Source organism: Oncorhynchus tshawytscha, linkage group LG11, assembly GCF_018296145.1.
Source record: "Oncorhynchus tshawytscha isolate Ot180627B linkage group LG11, Otsh_v2.0, whole genome shotgun sequence".
Classification (NCBI taxonomy): Eukaryota; Metazoa; Chordata; class Actinopteri; order Salmoniformes; family Salmonidae; genus Oncorhynchus; species Oncorhynchus tshawytscha.
In genome coordinates, this window is record NC_056439.1 from 39,644,707 (window position 1) to 39,663,139 (window position 18,433).

An 18,433-nucleotide genomic window follows, 5' to 3' on the forward strand; every position below is an offset into this window, starting at 1 on the left:
ATCTCCATTTTAGATAGATAACTGTGTGTTGTTGTTTGTTTAGTATCTTCCAATTTTCCCAGAAGTGGATTATTTAATTACACTGAGCTGATTTCTTACGTGCTTTTCCTTCTTTTTCCCGTAGTGTATTTCTGTATTGTTTTAGTGATTCGCCATAGTGAAGGCGTAGACTCAGGTTTTCTGGATCTCTAATGTTTTTGGTTGGACAGGTTTTTCAGTTTCTTTTTTAAGTTTTCTTCTGCCAAGTTCACACCTTACACTACATGGAAACGTTTTGTCCAGGAAGTTGTCTAAAAGGGTTGAATTTCTTGTTTCCACACTACTTTCCATCCATCTATAGCTTCTCTTAATAGTATTCAGTTCCCTTTGTTTTGATGCCTCATGATTGAGTATTGCTCTGTGCAAGTAGACTGTAATTTTTGCTGTGATCTGATAGGGTTGTCAATGGGCTGACTGTGAACTCTCTGAGAGACTCTGGGTTGAGGTCAGTGATAAAGTAATCTACAGTACTAGTGCCAAGGAATGAGCTATAGGTGTACCCAGTGTAAGAGTCAGAGCTGCAGAAGCTGTGACTGATTTTTGTTGGTTGTTTTGTCATAGTTGTGTGTGTGTGTGTGTGTGTGTGTGTGTGTGTGTGTGTGTGTGTGTGTGTGTGTGTGTGTGTGTGTGTGTGTGTGTGTGTGTGTGTGTGTGTGTGTGTGTGTGTGTGTGTGTGTGTGTGTGTGTGTGTGTGTCAGGTATTCTCAGCAGCTGCTGATGCGTTATTTACATGAGTGGTTAAAGTAGGACTACCTTTAAAGCCACCTCACTGAAAATCTCTCTCTCTCTCTTACTTCAGCTGCCTGGTGAGCTACAGCCACAACATCTACACAACACAACACACAGCCCTGTCTGTGTAACTCTGCCTGTCTGGAGCTGGAGAGAGGGAGGGATGGGAGAGAGTGAAGCAGAGAGTCAGAAGGGGAGGAAGAAAGGGAGGTGAGATGAGGGAGGCGAGAGAGAGTGGAGAGGGAGAAGAGGAAGGGAGACAGGGAAAGAGGAAATGGAGGGAGAGAAGAAGAGACATGGACAGAGGAGAGAGACGGTATGGAGAGAGGAGATAGCATAGAGAATGCTAGCCAGGCAGCAGCTAGTAATTAGAACTGTTGTGCTGTACTCTCTGTCCCCCTCTCATTCTGTCCCCCTCTCTCTCTCTGTCTTTCACATCTAGTCTTACATGACTAGATGTCCAAGGTTAATGATGGCCCAGTGAAGACACACACAACGGCCAAATAGTGACAGCTACCGTAATGCCTCTTTAACCTCAGGAGGCTGAAGAAATGTGGCTTTTCACCTAAAGACCTCACAAACTTTTCCAGATACGCAATTGAGAGCATCCTGTCAGGCTGTGTCATCGCCTGGTACGGCAACTGCACCACCCACGACCGCAAGGCTCTCCAGAGGGTGGTGCGGTCTGCACAACGCATCACCGGGGGCAAACTACCTACCCTCCAGGACACCTAGAGCATCCGATGTCACAGGAAGGCCAAAAAGATCATCAAGGACAACAACCACCCGAGCCACTGCCTGTTCACACCGCTACCATCCAGAAGGCGAGGTCAGTACAGGTCCTTCAAAGCTGGTACCGAGAGACTGAAAAACACCTTTTATCTCAAGGCCACTGTTAAAAGCCATCACTAACATAGAGAGGCTGCTGCCTACATACAGACTTGAAATCATTTGCAACTTTAATAAATAGATCACTAGTCACTTTATTAACACCACATGAACATCTTGCGTTACTCATCTCATTTGTATATACAGTATTTTATACCATCTATTGCATCTTGCCTATGCCGCTCTGTCATTGCTCATCCATATATTGATATGTATATATTCTTATTCCATCCCTTTAGATTTGTGTGTATTAGGTAGTTGTTGTGGAATTTTTAGATTACATGTTAGATATTACTGCACTGTCAGGACTAGAATCACAAGCATTTCACCACACTCGCAATAACATCTGCTAACCATTTGAATGTGACCAATAAAATTTGATTTGATTTGAAATGTGATACCATTACAGAACAACACTGACCTCAAGGTCTGTGACCTGCTAATGCTGTGTCCCCCCCATAACCACCAAAACACATTCCATATCAGGTGTGATATACTTTACCAGCATCACCTTAGTAGGCTGTGGATACAGACCTATTATTCTGATCGTCCCACTAAACATTGAACAGCAACCGTTAACATTCTGAGTCTCCAGCTATGGATTTCAGTCACAATAAGCAGTTTTTGCAATTGCAATGCTTGTACATCTTTATGAAAACGAATGTGAATCGGACTCTGTGAATTGTGTGTTGTGTGTAAGTGGCAACCCATTGTATTCCTCAAGGCTCTGCATCGGATTCAAGCCACTGTGTGTGTCTGTTTTTTAGTTTTATTATCAGGATAAGGTAAGACCCAGATGCAGACCGTGTCGAAGAAACAATGTTTATTACAGCAACAGAGGAAAATGTGCAGGACGGCAGGCAGGCTCAGGGTCAGGTCAGGTAGAGGTCGGAAATCCAGATAGAGGCAAAGGTACAGGACGGCAGGCAGGGTCAGGGTCAGGGGCATGCAGAGTGGTCAAGCGGGCGGGATCAGGGTCAGGACAGGAAAGGGTCAAAAACCAGGAGGGTGAGAAAAAGAGAGGCTGGGAAAAGATAGGATCTGACAGGGAAAACGCTGGTAAGCTTGACAAACAAGAAACTCGAAACGGACAAACAGAGAACATAGGTATAAATACACAGGGGATCATGGGGAAGATGGGCGACACCTGGAGGGGGTTGGAGACAATCACAAAGACAGTTGAAACAGATCAGGGCATGACATTTACCATACTGGTGAGGACCAGAAGTCCTCATAACAATAGTAAACCAAGGAGAATTTGGACAAGTGAGGACATTTGGCCGGTCCTAAAAAGGAAAAAGGGTTAGAATTAGTGTTAGGGGTTAGGTTTAGGTTTAGGAGGAGTTAGGGTTAGGGGTTAAAGTTAAGGTTAGTGGTTAGGGAATATAGGATTTTGAATGGGAATCAATTGTAGGTTCCCAAAAAGTCCTCACAAGTATAGTAATACACAACTGTGTGTGTGTGTGTGTGTGTGTGTGTGTGTGTGTGTGTGTGTGTGTGTGTGTGTGTGTGTGTGTGTGTGTGTGTGTGTGTGTGTGTGTGTGTGTGTGTGTGTGTGTATGTCTGGGTCTGTCTATCTGGTGTGTGTGTGTGTATGTGTGTAAGATCTCTCTCCATATCCATCTCCCCTCCCGTTTCTCCCTCTCCTTGTTCAAGGTTTATTAGAAGAGCTATATTGAGAGAGGGCAGACAGGGCAGGGCAGACAGGGCAGGGCAGGGCAGGGCAGACAGACAGACAGACAGACAGACAGACAGACAGACAGACAGACAGACAGACAGACAGACAGACAGACAGACAGACAGACAGACAGACAGACAGACAGACAGACAGAGGGCAGGGCAGGGCAGGGCAGGGCAGGGCAGGGCAGGGCAGACAGACAGAGCAGGGCAGACAGGGCAGGGCAGACAGGGAAGGGCAGACATGGCAGGGCAGGGCAGGGCAGGGCAGACAGGGCAGGGCAGACAGGGCAGGGCAGACAGGGCAGGGCAGACAGGGCAGGGCAGACAGGGCAGGGCAGACAGAGTGAGGGAGAGGCGAGGGGAGGTGAGGTGAGGTGAGGGAAATGAAGACATATGGGCTGCCATTTTCCTGGTAATCAGTCTGATCAGGACAGCCCAGCTTGCTGATTCATTTCTGTGGCGAGAGGGGGAGCAGAGAGGGAGCCAGGGAGAGGGATAGATGGAGAGAGAGAGGGATATATATACAGAGAGAGGGAGAGGGAGAGGGAGAGGGAGAGATGGAGAGAGAGAGAGGGATATATATGTATATAGAGAGGGAGAGGGAGAGGGGGAGAGAGAGAGGGATATATATATATATAGAGAGAGAGAGGGAGAGGGAGAGGGGGGGGAGCAGAGGAGGGAGAGGAGAGACGGGGAAGATGGAGAACGAGGAGAGAGAGGACAGCATCTGCAGGCTGCAGGCATGCTGCTATTACATCAATGTTGCATCCCAAGAGAAAGGAGAGAGAGAAGGAGAGAGAGAAGGAGATAGAGGGGAGACTGGGATAGAAATAAGAGGGAGGGGTAGAAAGGCAGAGAGAAACGACTACATGACAGAAAAAGGACGATGCAGGGCTACACTGAGAGTTGAGGAAAATAGGATAGGGAAGAGAGAGAGAGTTGACTGCAATTCAACAGAGTTGAACAAATAGAAAAATCATTCACTTCACTCCCTCTTTTCAATGTGCAATTAAAAAGTAATTTCAGAAGCCTTTCTTATTCATTGTTTTATTCTGAACTATTGTAGCTCTGCCACAGATGAAATAACGAATCATACATATCATTGTAATTAAGCAAACTTAAGTGTGCAGTAAAATATAAGACTGCCGTTCCGGGTTAAGGTGGGTGAGAGTGTGGAGTGGGTAGTGGGGAAAGAAGGGCTCTAAACTTCAGAGTTCTCCTTTGCCTGATCCAGCCTCAGACCTTGATTCACAGGACTGGCAACCTTATTATGCACCGCACTTATTATTGATATTACGCCAAGCCCTTGTTGCCATGACCACCGTGCAAGAGACATTTAATTTTCTCTCCTCCATCATCATTATCTATGGGGCCATCTGTTGTGGAAAATGAATTCAGCCTCATTTGCATGACTGATAAGCACATTCTTTATCTATTCAACAGAAGGTCATATGGCATGGATTTAGAGACTGCTGAAGGAAGAAGAGAGAGGGAGACAGAGAGGGGGAGAGAGAGGGATAGAGAGGGATAGAGTGAAAGAGAGAGACAGAGAGAGGAGGAGAAAGAGGGAGATTGAGAGGAAGAGTGGAATAGAAGGAAATATAAATGATGGAGGACATATACAGTCGAGAGCATGCGTGGGTGTGTGTGCGTGTGTGTTCATGTGTGTGTTCATGTGTGTGTGTGTGTGTTCATGTGTGTGTGCGTGTGTGTTCATGTGTGTGTGTGTGTGTGTGTGTGTGTGTGTGTGTGTGTGTGTGTGTGTTCATGTCTCTGCATAATGTATATGTGCTGCATGTGTATATTGGTTTTTATATTCTATTTCAGTGCCCATGTATTTCCTTTATGTGTGTATTTGAAGTCCAATGTGTACATGCGCACAAGCCTGTGTTCATGCAAACATGTAAATGTGTCTATGTGTCAGTCCTTGTGCGTGTGTCTGCATGTGTGTCCTTGCATGTCTGTTGTGCTGTGTGTATGTGCTGTGTTTGCAGGTAAAATAGATACATTTGTCATCCCATCCTCTCTCTCTATACCTCTCTCTCTCTCTCTCTCTCTCTCTCGCTCCCTCTCTCTTCTACAGATGCAGGATCTTAATTTGACCTATAATGTTACAGCAAAATAAACCTGCAGCAACAGGATTTTAAAGTTTAGTCCTTAATGTTACTTGATCTGTGGTTAGGCTATTATTTGGCCAAAAGTAGGCTACCTAAAAAGTGCAAAACTGGAAATAAAACCATGTGTTATTGTGGGTTTTCAGTGAATTTATGTAAATCAGGAAGCTCATCTACATTTCCTGCTGTGCAGGAATATTCTCCGCAACAAAAGAGTGATCAAATTAAGATCCTTCATCTGTATCTCTCCATCTACTTCTCCCTTATTACCACAACACTGTACTGTACAAGCCCTCTCATGTTTTGCCAGAACACTTCAACCAATCTTCGCCTGGCAGGAAGTATCATTGCCTGCTTTTGTTGTTGTTGCTTTTGAGGTACATCCCACAGCTGACTGCTGGCTTCCTGTCTCTTTAGCAGGAGGAAGTCATGCTAGGGATGCAAATGTAATACAACTTCAAATTCATTGTAAAAACACAATCTCATTGATGAGTCTTGTCAGCAGAGCGGCCTATGAGCGAGGTATTGTTAAGAGTCGTTATGTTGTGCTCCGTCTGTGAATATCTGGTTGTTAACCTGTTTGGGGTAGGGGGCAGCATTTTCACTTTTGGATAAATAGCGTGCCCAAACTGAACTGCCTCCTACTCTGTCCCAGATCCTAATATATGCATATTATTATTATTGGATAGAAAACACTCTGAAGTCTCTAAAACTGTTTGAATCTTGTCTGTGAGTATAACAGAACTTATTTAGCAGGCGAAACTCCGAGGACAAACCATTCAGATTTTTTTTTTTTTAAGTCACTGTCTTTTCAATATGTTTACATGGGGAATCCAGAATTCTAATCGACTTTCCTGCAGTTCTTACCTCTTCCACTGGATGTCACCAGTTTGTTGAAATTGGTTGAGGTTTTTCCTTTGTGTAATGAAGAAGTAACATAGCTCAGAACGAACGTCACTTCATGTGAACCTTTTGATAGAGGCGCGTAACCAGAAAAGTAGCGTCAGTTTGTTTTGCTCCTGTATTGAACACAGATCATCCCGTCTTCAATTTGATCAATTATATACATTTAGAAATACCTAAAGTTGTATTACAAAAGTCGTTTGAAATGTTTTGGCAAAGTTTACAGGTAACTTTTGAGATATTTTGTAGCGACGTTGCGTAAGTTGGAAGCGGTGCTCCAAGAGAAGCGATCGAGAACCTTTCAGAGACAGTTCCTCCAGGGAAAGGAGGCCATGATGAAGAAGTTGCTACATCAATGCTACACCTACAGACAATGTTTACATTCCATTGAAATCCTACGTGACAAGACACGACGAGAGCTGTATGTCCGGCTGAGGGACCTATAGTATAAGTGGATCAGACCAGCAAAGTCCAGAGATGGAGGTCTGGATTAGGGAGTATCACCCTAAGACGGCTGAGAAGGCAGCTGAGCTAGCTGAAGTGTTCATTGCCGCCAGGAAAGGAGCCAAGAGAACCACCTCTGGCTGTTGGAACCAATGAGCCAGAAGTACATGTAAGTCTGATGGGGATGATCGAGGTTGTGATGCCTAGTACTTATCCTAGTCAAGCCCATGTTACTAATCCTAGTACTTACACTAGTAATTACCATAGGCCAAGTGACAGCTCCAGCAGGCAGGAACTGAAGTGTCACTTTTGTGGGGGGTAGGACATACCAAGCCACGCTGCCCAGCTAGGAAGTCCTATGTGCCCAGACCTACCATGCCAGACCATGCCAGCACCCTCCCTAACCCTCTTGTCAATGCCCCACATGCCCAAGTGGACACAGGCAGCTCACAAACTGTAGTGCTTGAAAGTTTGGTCCCTATGGAGGAGTAGCAGGATCAGGCCCTGGTCAGAATATGCTGTTTTCACTGAGATGAGGGAATATACACCACTACCAAAGTTTTTGTTACTGTAGATGGTCAATCTTTTTTCTTCCAAGTTGCTCTAGTCCCTAATCTCCCTTACCGAGTGGTGATAGGGAAGGACGTTGACCTTCTGCCCCAGGCAGAGCTCTGTAATGTTGCCAGAAGGTCTCAGAGTGCTAGGGAAACCCTCAGAAAGGTCTTGACCCTAGGCCATGCGGTGTCATGGGCAGGGCATCTAGGTGGTAAGAAGACCCTAGACAGGATCTCAAGCCTCGTACATGGCCACTGCATGACGCAGAGGTGAAATAGTTTTGTAAAACATTCACTAAGAGTCAGCTTACCTTAGGGAGAAGACTTCCACCCTCCAACTTCCAGCTTATATCCTTAGTGTACACCCCATTTGAGAGGATTGGTATGGACATAGTGGGCCCTCTAGACAGGACTAAGAGAGGGAACAGATACATACAGGTTATTTGTGATTATGTCACCAAGTACCTTGAAACTTTCCACTGAGAAATATTAAGGCTAGGCAGGTTGCTAATTGCTTCATCTAGTTCTTATCACGAGTAGGCATGCCTAGGGAAGTCCTCACAGATCAGGGTACCAATTTCCTCTCAGAACTGTTCAGAAATGTGTACAGGCTGTAGGGGATCAAGGTTATAAAGACCACACCCTATCATCCGCAAACAGATTGGTTGAGCGCTTCAACCAGACCCTGAATAGTATGTTATGCAAGTTTGTCTCTCAAGCAGGAGATGACTTGGACCAGCGGCTGCCGTACCTGCTCTTTACAGAGAAGTGCCACAAGCACCCATTTTTTTCTCTCCCTTTGATCTTTTCTACGGTCATCCAGTGAGTGTTCCACTGACATGCTCAAGGAGAGCTGGGAAGGACCAAGAGGTGGGAGCAAGAATGTGTTGGAGTATGAGCTTCAGATGAGGGAGAGGCGGGAGCAGATGACCGCACTGACCCAGGACAGCTAGAGGAAAGTCTAGAAGAAATAATGGTATGACTGCAAAGCAAGGGACAGAAGTTTTGAGCCAGGTTAGCAGGTGTAGCTGTTGCTCCCCACACATGAGAGCAAGCTGCTGGCCAAATTGCATGGTCCATATGAGGTCATATGCAAGGTAGCACCTCTGACATATGAGATTCACATGCCAGAAAGTAAAAAGTGCAAAAGTTTCACATCAACCTATTGAAAGAGTTAAGTTCCATAGATGAGGCGGTAAAGACCAGCTGTTCGTCTGTTAGAAGAAGATACCATACTTTCTGACCATCAGCACACCACCACCCATGGAGCTATCACACCTCACGTCTCGCCAGCAAGAACAGCTTGGAGAGTTGTTGATCCCAGAGCTTTTCCAGGAGACACCTGGGTACACCACTCTGGTCCAGCACAAAATCTATCTAAAGGACAGGGCTCTGGTACGGTCAAAATGCTAGCGGAGAGACTCGTCTCAGTGCTGAGGCAGCAGGCCATGAAGAGAATGGGAGTGATCAAAAGGTAATTTAGTGAGTGGTCTAGCCCAAAAGGTCTCGTCTCCAAGAAGGATGGGACCATCAGATTCTGCATGGGCTTCCGGGGGTTGAATGAGCTCACCAAGTTGGTCAATATCCCATGCCACATATCAATGACCTGAATGAACAGATGGGGAAGGAGAGGTTCAACTCCACGTTGGATATGAGTAACAGGTACTGGCAGGTCCCACTGTCAGAGGAGGCAAAGGAGCTCACAGCTTTCAGGATGCCGATGGGGGTCTTCCAGTTGACGGTGATGGAATTTGGGCTCCATAGGGTGCCAGCTACCTTTCAGCGATTGATGGACCAGGTACTCCATGACCGGTGGTGTAAAGTACTTCAGTAAATATACGTTTAGGTACTACTTACGTCGGTTTTTTGGGGTATCTGTACTTTACTCTACTATTTATAGTTTTGACAACTTTTACTTTTACTCCACTACATTCATATAAAACGTTATACTTTTTACTCCTTACATTTTCCCTGACACTCAAAAGTACTCGTTACATTTTGAATGCTTAGCAGGACAGGAAAATTGAAAATGGATATAAAATTGATCAATTCACAGAAAACATCCCTGGTCATCCCTACTGCCTCTGATCTGGCAGACTCACTAAACTCAAATGCTTAATTTGTAAATGATGTCTGAGTGTTGAACTGTGTCCCTGGCACCCAGAGTTTTGCGGCTGCGTACCTTGACGACGTGGTAATCTGTAGCTAGACCTGGGAAGACCATCTCTATTACCTGCAGCAGGTACTCTAGCAAATCCAGGAGGCGGGCCTCACTATCAGGCCCAAAACATTTGTATTTGTGAAGTGGGAGGTCGAGTACCTCAGGTTTGTCATTGGAGAGGTTGCCATCCATCCACAGTTGGGTAAGGAGGATGCTATTTGTTCTTTAACCCTTACAACGACCAATAAACAGTATGTGGTAGTGGGGCTGGTACAGGAAGCTGGTCTGGCCAAAGAGATCAGAAGGGCTTTCAAAACCTGAGGTGCTGTGTTAGGACAGACTTTGAATAACCCTTCTTGCTGCAAACGGACATGTCCGAGGTACGACTGGGGGTGGTCCTTCTGCAAGAGGGTGTAGGTGAGCTGAAGCCCATTGTTTTCATCATTCACAAGATGCTTGAGGATGAGACTAGGTACTCGACTATTGAAATGGATGGCCTAGCCATTAAGAGGGCCCTTGACTCTTTGAAGTACAATCTGCTGGGAAGAGAGTTTGTGTTAGAGACTGACCATAGAGCTTTGCAGTGGCTCCACAAGATGAGAAACTCTAACAACTGAATCACCTGGTGGTACCCGGAGATGCATCCCTTTCATTTCACTGTTCCCTACAGGCCAAGATCTGCAAAACAATTAGCGGACTTCCTGTCCCGCATCTTTGAAGGCTCCTAAGTGGATGGGACGCACGGACGGAGTGGACCTGCAAGATGTGACTACAGGCCGCATTCTCCGTCTTCAGAATCGGGAGGAAATGTGACGTTTCTCATTCCCATCACCATCTACTGTTTTAGATATGATCACGAAATACAAGGTCATATTTAATAGTTTATTGAGCACCAGTGTGTAATGTACAGCAGAGTGCCGTAAGCATGATGTTTTAGCAGCCCAGTAAATACACACAGCAAGCTGTAACAGAACAAACAACACATTTTAGCACTCTCTGGTCCATGGTTAGACTAATCACGTAACATTATTAAGAGTCATGTTATGAGTTATGTTGTGCTCTGTCTGTGAATATCTGGTTGTTAACTGCGTTTGTATTTCAGAAGCTGAGCTGTGTACTTACCGTGGTGTGCATTCCATTCGCTTCGTCTCATCCTGGGTGTTGTAACGGAGTGACGATGCATTCAGACCCTTATTATGAATGAGTTTCCACCACTGTTGACGGTGGGCTAGTTCAAGACAGTAATTGTTTGTATTTGTACGTAATTAATAGTCATTAAGTTTGATATTTTTTGTCAGCATTGTTTAAATAATAAAGATGAACGCATGAAAAGTACAATGAGGTAACATGTACACTGGGAAATGTTGAAGTTAATGGATAAAAGGTTTGTTTCACATCGTCATGATGTAAAGAGCCTGACGGACCAGGCATGGCCATTCAGAGCTGGAGTGCCTATGCTACTCTAAAATGCTAAGCTAATGCAGTACACGGGTTCAGTTTCCTTTGAGTTTATTATAATTATGTTTGAAATAGCTACTTGAAGTGTATTCATTTTGCGGATTCTGACACTGTACAAAGCAATTTACCTTTGTTTGAAAATAAAAACTAAACCAGTTGCAACTATCAACCATCCTCCTGTCCAGATCTTTGGCACCTTAGACACCTCTCCAGCCGGTCTGCCTCCTCACACCTTCACTCGGCTCCATTAATTACTTCTCCTCAGCTTTCCGTGTCCCGTTCTGACATTTGACTGCTGCTAATTTGCTGATTAATTTAATTAACGTGATTACAGGGGGGATTTGGGTCCAATCTATTGGTCTGTGGTTTGACTGTCCATTACTCCTCTTGCCTCACCCAGTCAATAGCTCTCTCCCACAATCTCGTGTGTACTGCCTGCTATTTCTCTCTCGTCCGCCTCTTACAATCTCACGGCTAGAGTTTGACGTGGTGACGTGACGCTGGTTTCTCCCCAATCTTCCTGTCTGTCCTTTTCAGCACTGGGAGCTGTCTGCGAGCTGTCCAGCACCACTGCCAATTATCTTCGTCTCCTGTCTCCAGTCTGTGCCCAGCGCTCCCGGTGTCTGAGGCGACGTGAGATGGACCTACTGTATAGCTTCCTACCGTACCGAGGAATACTGAAATGCAGATGTATCTCCTTATATTACAGCAATGCACATATTCTACAAATCAAAGCCCACAATTCAATGAAGAAATTCTGATTAAATGTCCTCTGACATAACATAGCAGGCATAAAATAAATGGCTGAAACTAGATCCCCTACATACTGGTCTTGACGATAGGGAAAAAAGACTGTTGGGGTAGGTTCTCTTCTGCTATTTTCAACCAATCCAGTAAATGTGGAGGAGGAGTTAAGATTGAGTGTCGCCTTGAAAATGTCCCAAAAATCGGAACATCCAGTTGTTGCGGACTTGGCAGAGGTTTAAACCTCTTGAATCTAGGGGGCACTATTTTAATTTTTGGAAAAATAACGTCCCCAAAGTAAACGGCTATTTTGTCAGGACAAGATGCTATAATATGCATATAATTGACAGCTTAGGATAGAAAACACTCTAAAGTTTCCAAAACTGTACAAATATTGTCTGTGAGTATAACAGAACTGATATTGCAGGCGAAAGCCTGAGAAAAATCCAATCAGGAAGTGACTCTTATTTAGAAAGCTCTGCATTCCTATACGTCCCTATTGAGCAGTGAATGAGATATCAACCAGATTCCTTTTTCTATGGCTTCCCTAATGTGTCTAGTGTCACAATACATAGTTTCAGGCTTTTATTTTGAAAAAATTAGCCTGAACGTCAACATTGCGTCAGTGGTCAGCTGGAGGCTCTCAGAGTGTTTGGAGCGTGAAGGACAAATGCGGCCATTGTTTCTCTCTCTCCTACTAAGAAGCCACCAGTCCCGGTTGATATATTATCGAATAGATGTTTGAAAAACACCTTGAGGTTTGATTATAAACAGCGTTTGACATGTTTCTGTCGACATTATGGAGCTAATTTGGAATATTTTTCGGGGTTGTAGTGACCGGTCGATTTGCCAAACGTGAAGGACAAACGGAGCTATTTCGCCTACAAAAAATAATATTTTTGGAAAAAAGGAACATTTGCTATCTAACTGGGAGTCTCGTGAGTGAAAACATCTGAAGCTCATCAAAGGTAAATGATTTAATTTGATTGCTTTTCTGATTTTTGTGACCAGGTTGCCTGCTGCTAGCTAGTCATAATGCTATGCTAGGCTATCGATAAACTTACACAAATGCTTGTCTTGCTTTGGCTGTAAAGCATATTTTCAAAATCTGAGATGACAGGGTGATTAACAAAAGACTAAGCTGTGTTTCAATATATTTCACTTGTGATTTCATGAATAGGAATACTTTCTAGTAATATTTATGTCCGTTGCGTTATGATAATTCGTGTCAGTTGATGATTACGCTCCCGGACCCGGGATGGGTAGTATCAAGAGTTTAACTCTCCTCAACGTTGATGTGTTCACTAGCCTCCAGAGCAAAGGAAAAGGGTTAAAAATGAAAATATGTTGTTGGTTGCTTTAATTTATTTATTTTAATTTTATTTCCCCTTTATTTATTTAATTTAATACAGCGGTCCCCAACTAAATTCAGCCATTTGTACACTTGCAACCCAAACAGATATAGTATTTGACAAAGACATAATCATTTCACACCTTGATTACATATATTTATGTATGGGAATATTTGGAACAGATTTCCTAAAATAATTAGAGCCCCCCCCCACCCATGTCGAAGACCACTGCTTTAACATATTGACATGTTAAAGACCACTGCTTTAACATATTGACATGTTGAAGCCCCCTGCTTTAACATATTGACATGTTGAAGACCACTGCTTTAACATATTGACATGTTGAAGACCACTGCTTTAAGATTTTGACATGGTGGAGACCACTGCTTTAACATATTGACATGTTGAAGACCACTGCTTTAACATATTGACATGTTGAAGACCACTGCTTTAACATATTGACATGTTGAAGACCACTGCTTTAACATATTGACATGGTGAAGACCACTGCTTTAACATATTGACATGTTGAAGACCACTGCTTTAACATATTGACATGGTGAAGCCCCCTGCTTTAACATATTGACATGTTGAAGACCACTGCTTTAACATATTGACATGTTGAAGACCACTGCTTTAACATATTGACATGTTGAAGACCACTGCTTTAACATATTGACATGTTGAAGACCACTGCTTTAACATATTGACATGTTGAAGACCACTGCTTTAACATATTGACATGTTGAAGACCACTGCTTTAAACATATTGACATGTTGAAGACCACTGCTTTAACATATTGACATGTTGAAGACCACTGCTTTAAACATATTGACATGTTGAAGACCACTGCTTTAACATATTGACATGTTGAAGACCACTGCTTTAACATATTGACATGGTGAAGACCACTGCTTTAACATATTGACATGGTGAAGACCACTGCTTTAACATATTGACATGTTGAAGACCACTGCTTTAACATATTGACATGGTGAAGACCACTGCTTTAACATATTGACATGGTGAAGACCACTGCTTTAACATATTGACATGTTGAAGACCACTGCTTTAACATATTGACAAAATTAATTATCTTCAAAAATACACACATTTTTTCCTTTCTCCCTTTTGTTTGTTTGTTTATGACAATTGAATGCAAAGTAAATTAATTGTGCTCGATTGGCATTAACATACCCAAATAGGAATTTGAAATGGTTAATATTGAGCCCCCTCAGGGCAGCCTATGTCCCAATCCACTGGAGTACTTATCATGCCTCGTCTCACTCACTGCTAGCCTGGCAGCTTTACTAAAGAAAGCTCTCTGTTTGTTGGTTCTGCTAAATGTGGCTTTATAAAGCATGATTTGTTCATTGTTATTTTGGGGATCAAAACAGAATTTTGGCAATATTTTCTGTCATAGATTCAAACATTTTGTATTTTGATGTATTTTCATTTAATACGCGTTTTGTTTCCTCTTGTATTTATGTATTTTCATATAACTATGTCTAGAATATAAACAATGTAAGTATTGAAAAAATAAATTAAAAAAGAATAATATCTAGCCTACCTTCTCCCATGGTATTACCACTGTTGTTGTCCCAAGGCTTCTCTCTGGATTTCCAAGCTACTTTGGCAAGTCATTCAAACTCACCAGTAGAAATGAATGAATTAGCACCTCTGTCCGGTACGAAATGAATCTAACTCATAATCTAATTCTGATGATGTCTCAAGGACCAAATTAGCTTTCCTTCATTTGCATATCTGGGTAAAAATGCAAATGTATTTGCTGTTATTCCCTTTTCATTCACACAAGAATGACTATACATGTCAGCGCTCTACGGCAGGACATGATTTACTGTAAATATGTCCTAGGTTTTAGCCAATAGGTTCTCCTGACTCCCTAGCTGTCAGTGTGTTGGCTGAGAACACGGCGAGCGTGATTTCCAACTCATTTATCTCCTCCACCATTCTGCTGCTCACCATAGTTCAAAGCCCAGACAGGGAAGCAGCCTTAATTAACCGTGTGCACTACAGCTCAGCAGCCTTCCCATATTCCATTCTACTCTACAATCTTACTGCTCTCAGTTCCACATACAGCTGAACTACAGCCACATATTGTGTCTTGAACCAGAGGAGCTCATCTTGGCTTCCTCCTGGAGGATACATGGGCACATTGTAGATTCCCAGGTTAAATACAGCAGTCCACAGCCCTCCACATGTCATGCAAGCCCCGCCCCATCCCCCTCCTTTTATCCTCCCTTTCCTTCATCCTCCCCCTCCATCCCTCCGCCCCCTCCCACCCTCTTGAGACCCAGGGCCCGTGGGAAGAACTGACGCTGGGAGCAGACTGTCTGCAGCCTTGAATACATGTAGGACAGGGAGAGAGAGAGAGAGAGAGAGAGAGAGAGAGAGAGAGAGAGAGAGAGAGAGAGAGAGAGAGAGAGAGAGAGAGAGAGAGTCAGAGTCAGAGAGAGAGAGTCAGAGCGAGAGAGCGAGAGTCAGAGAGAGAGAGAGAGAAAGAGAGAGAGAGAGAGAGAGAGCAGTAGAGCTAGATTGTGGGAGAGGGAGAGAAACAGGGATATGTGTTCTTCTCAAATACATACATATACACAGTGAGAGAGAAAGAAAGACTCTCTCTCTCCTCTCAGCACGTATCCCCCCACACACACACACATGAACATGATCGCACTCACACTCTCACACATACATACACTCACAGACGCACTCTTGCTTTAGGGTACCAGGCGGCTTGGTGTTCTTCTCCTTTGTTGTTTTTGTCATTCATCAGTCTTGGTACGGTGTGCTGTGCTGTGTGAGTCTCGCTGGGTGAGGAGTCTGTCTGCGTGGCTGTCTGAGAATGCCATCTACACTACGGTAAGCCACACACGGTTCCTTCTCTCCCTCTCTTCTCTTCTGCAGTCTCTCTATCTCACTGGGGTACCTAGCCCCTGCAACGCACATCCTCTGCTTTTTTTTCCTCCCTCTCTCTCTCTCTCTCTCTCTCTCTCTCTCTGTCTCTGTCTGCCGCTCCACACTCTCCTTCGCGCTTTCCTCTCGGCTGTGCGCTCTCTCACCATCCTTACCTTCGCCGCCTCTCCTCCCTCATCTCTCTCTCCCTTCCGCTTCGCCTCATTGGTGCTGCCCTCATTCCTTTTTTTCCATTAAGCTCCAGGCCCATTGGTTGCCTGCCTTCAACCATTATCTTCTCTCCTCCTTCCGTCTTCCTCTTTCTATCTCTTGCCTCTCTCCTCTTTTTCTCCCTTGTTCCCTCATCTCCAGCCGACTCTCAAGTCAAAATTATTTGCATACAGGAGGACATGATAAGTTTTCAGGGAGCAGTGTGAGTGTGTGAGGGGTAAAGAACGAGTGGGATAAAAGATAAGTAAAGAAAGAAAGACAGAAAGAAAGACAGAAAGAAAGAAAGAAAGAAAGAAAGAAAGAAAGAAAGAAAGAAAGAAAGAAAGAAAGAAAGAAAGAAAGAAAGAAAGAAAGAAAGAAAGAAAGAAAGAAAGAAGAAAAGAGAAGAAGGGAAAAAGAAAGAAAGAAAAGAGGACGGACATACTGGAGCATAAAGAAGTTTGGGAGAAGACTGCATTCTGAGACTGGTGGGTTACTCTTCTTCTTTCAATCTTCTTGTGAGTGCTTTGGCTTCTGTCAATGATACGTTTGTAGATTGTCAAAAGAGGGTTATAGCTAAAACTGAAGGAGGATATTACTTAGAATTTAAGATAGTGAACTAAGCAGTATGACACTTGCTTTGAATTGCTTGAGTCTCAGCTTATTTAGATATTTAGAATTTTGATATGAAATGTGTACTCACTGTATATTGTGCTTTACACTGGAATCTCTGATGCCAAGCTTTGTTTAGCTGAGTTGTTTGATTGAACGGCAAGTAGAGTGTTAAACTCCTTCTGGAATACTTCTACTTTCTGTTGTATTTTCATATTGTTGATATTCATGTTTTATATTGTTTTGGAGATTTGATGCCTTAACAAACCTTTGAATGCTCTACATTGTTATTATTCCTTTATAGCATGCAGCTAACATTGAAAGGATATATTACATTTCCGAGGCAAAGTGTTGCACTGTTTTGAATTCTCGTACATGGTTAACTATACTGAACAAAAATAGGAACGCAAAATGTAAAGTGTTGGTCCCATGTTTCATGAGCTGAAATAGAAGATTCTAGAAATGTTCTACATGTACAAAACGCTTATTTCTCTCAATTTCTGGGCATAAATTTGTTTACATTCCTTTTAGTGAGCCTTTCTCCTTTGCCATATAATCTATCCACCTGACAGGTGTGGCATATCAAGAAGCTGATTAAACAGCATGATCATTACACAGGTGCACCTCGTGCTTGGTACAATAAAATGCTACTCTAAAATGTGCAGTTTTGTCACACAGTACAATGCCAAAGAAGTCTCAAGTTCTGAGGGAGTTTGCAATTGGTATGCTGACTGCAGGAAAGTCCACCCGAGCTGTTGCCAAAGAGTTAAATGTTCATTTGTCTACCTTAAGCTGCCTCCAATATCCTTTTAGAGAATTTGGCAGTATGTCCAACTGGCCTCACAACCGCAGACTACATGTAACTACGCCAACCCAGGATCTCCACATCCTGCTTCTTTACCTGTGGGATGAAACTGTGGCACAACAGGAAGATTTCTGCACAAACTGTTAGAAACCTCAGGGAAGCTCAGGGAAGCTCATCTGCATGCTCATCGTCCTCACCAGGGTCTTGACCTGACTGCAGTTCGGCGTCGGTACAGACTTCAGTGTGCAAATGCTCACCTTCGATGGCCACTGGCACACTGGAGAAGTGTGCTCTTCACGGATGAATCCCGGTTTCAACTGTACTGGGCAGATATCAGACATATGGGCAAAGTGCCCCATGGTGGCAGTGGGGTTATGGTATGGGCAGGACAACCAACACAATTTACGGACAACCAACACAATTGAATTTTATCAATGGCAATTTGAATGCAGATACCGTGATGAGATCCTGAGGCCCATTGTCATGCCACTGGTGGGTGGCACCATGGTACCATGGCACAGAGCAAAAGGCTGAGGCACTGCAACATGTCTCTCTGGGTGAAGAAAACAAACATTTACAAAAAAGCTCTAAATCTAAAAATGAACGGAAATAATTATGTGCCTGTCTCCTCCTCTTTTTGTTAACCAGCAATTGACTTTGTGTGTGTGGGGGGGAATAATGATGAATGCACAAATTCTGTCTACAAATGTTCTATAATCTGGCTATTTAGAAATGGAAATCAAATGGGTTCCAGAAAGAAATCCATATTGTGTCACTGCTGGATTATTACATTGCATATTAAGATAGATCATTAGTATTTCCCCATAGC

The 18,433-nt window shown here is 43.6% G+C and overlaps 1 protein-coding gene across 6 annotated transcripts in view; it reads left to right on the plus strand.

Annotated features, from left to right (window-relative positions):
* Nucleotides 1-15,722: 15,722 nt before the first annotated feature.
* Nucleotides 15,723-18,433, plus strand: part of LOC112261970 (myelin transcription factor 1-like protein) — a 162,917-nt gene continuing 160,206 nt past the window's right edge. For all 6 annotated transcript variants that reach the window (XM_042330106.1, XM_042330108.1, XM_042330109.1 and 3 more), the window contains exon 1: nt 15,723-16,675. The gene's annotated coding sequence lies outside the window, so the exon portion shown is untranslated. The remainder of the gene's footprint in view (nt 16,676-18,433) is intronic.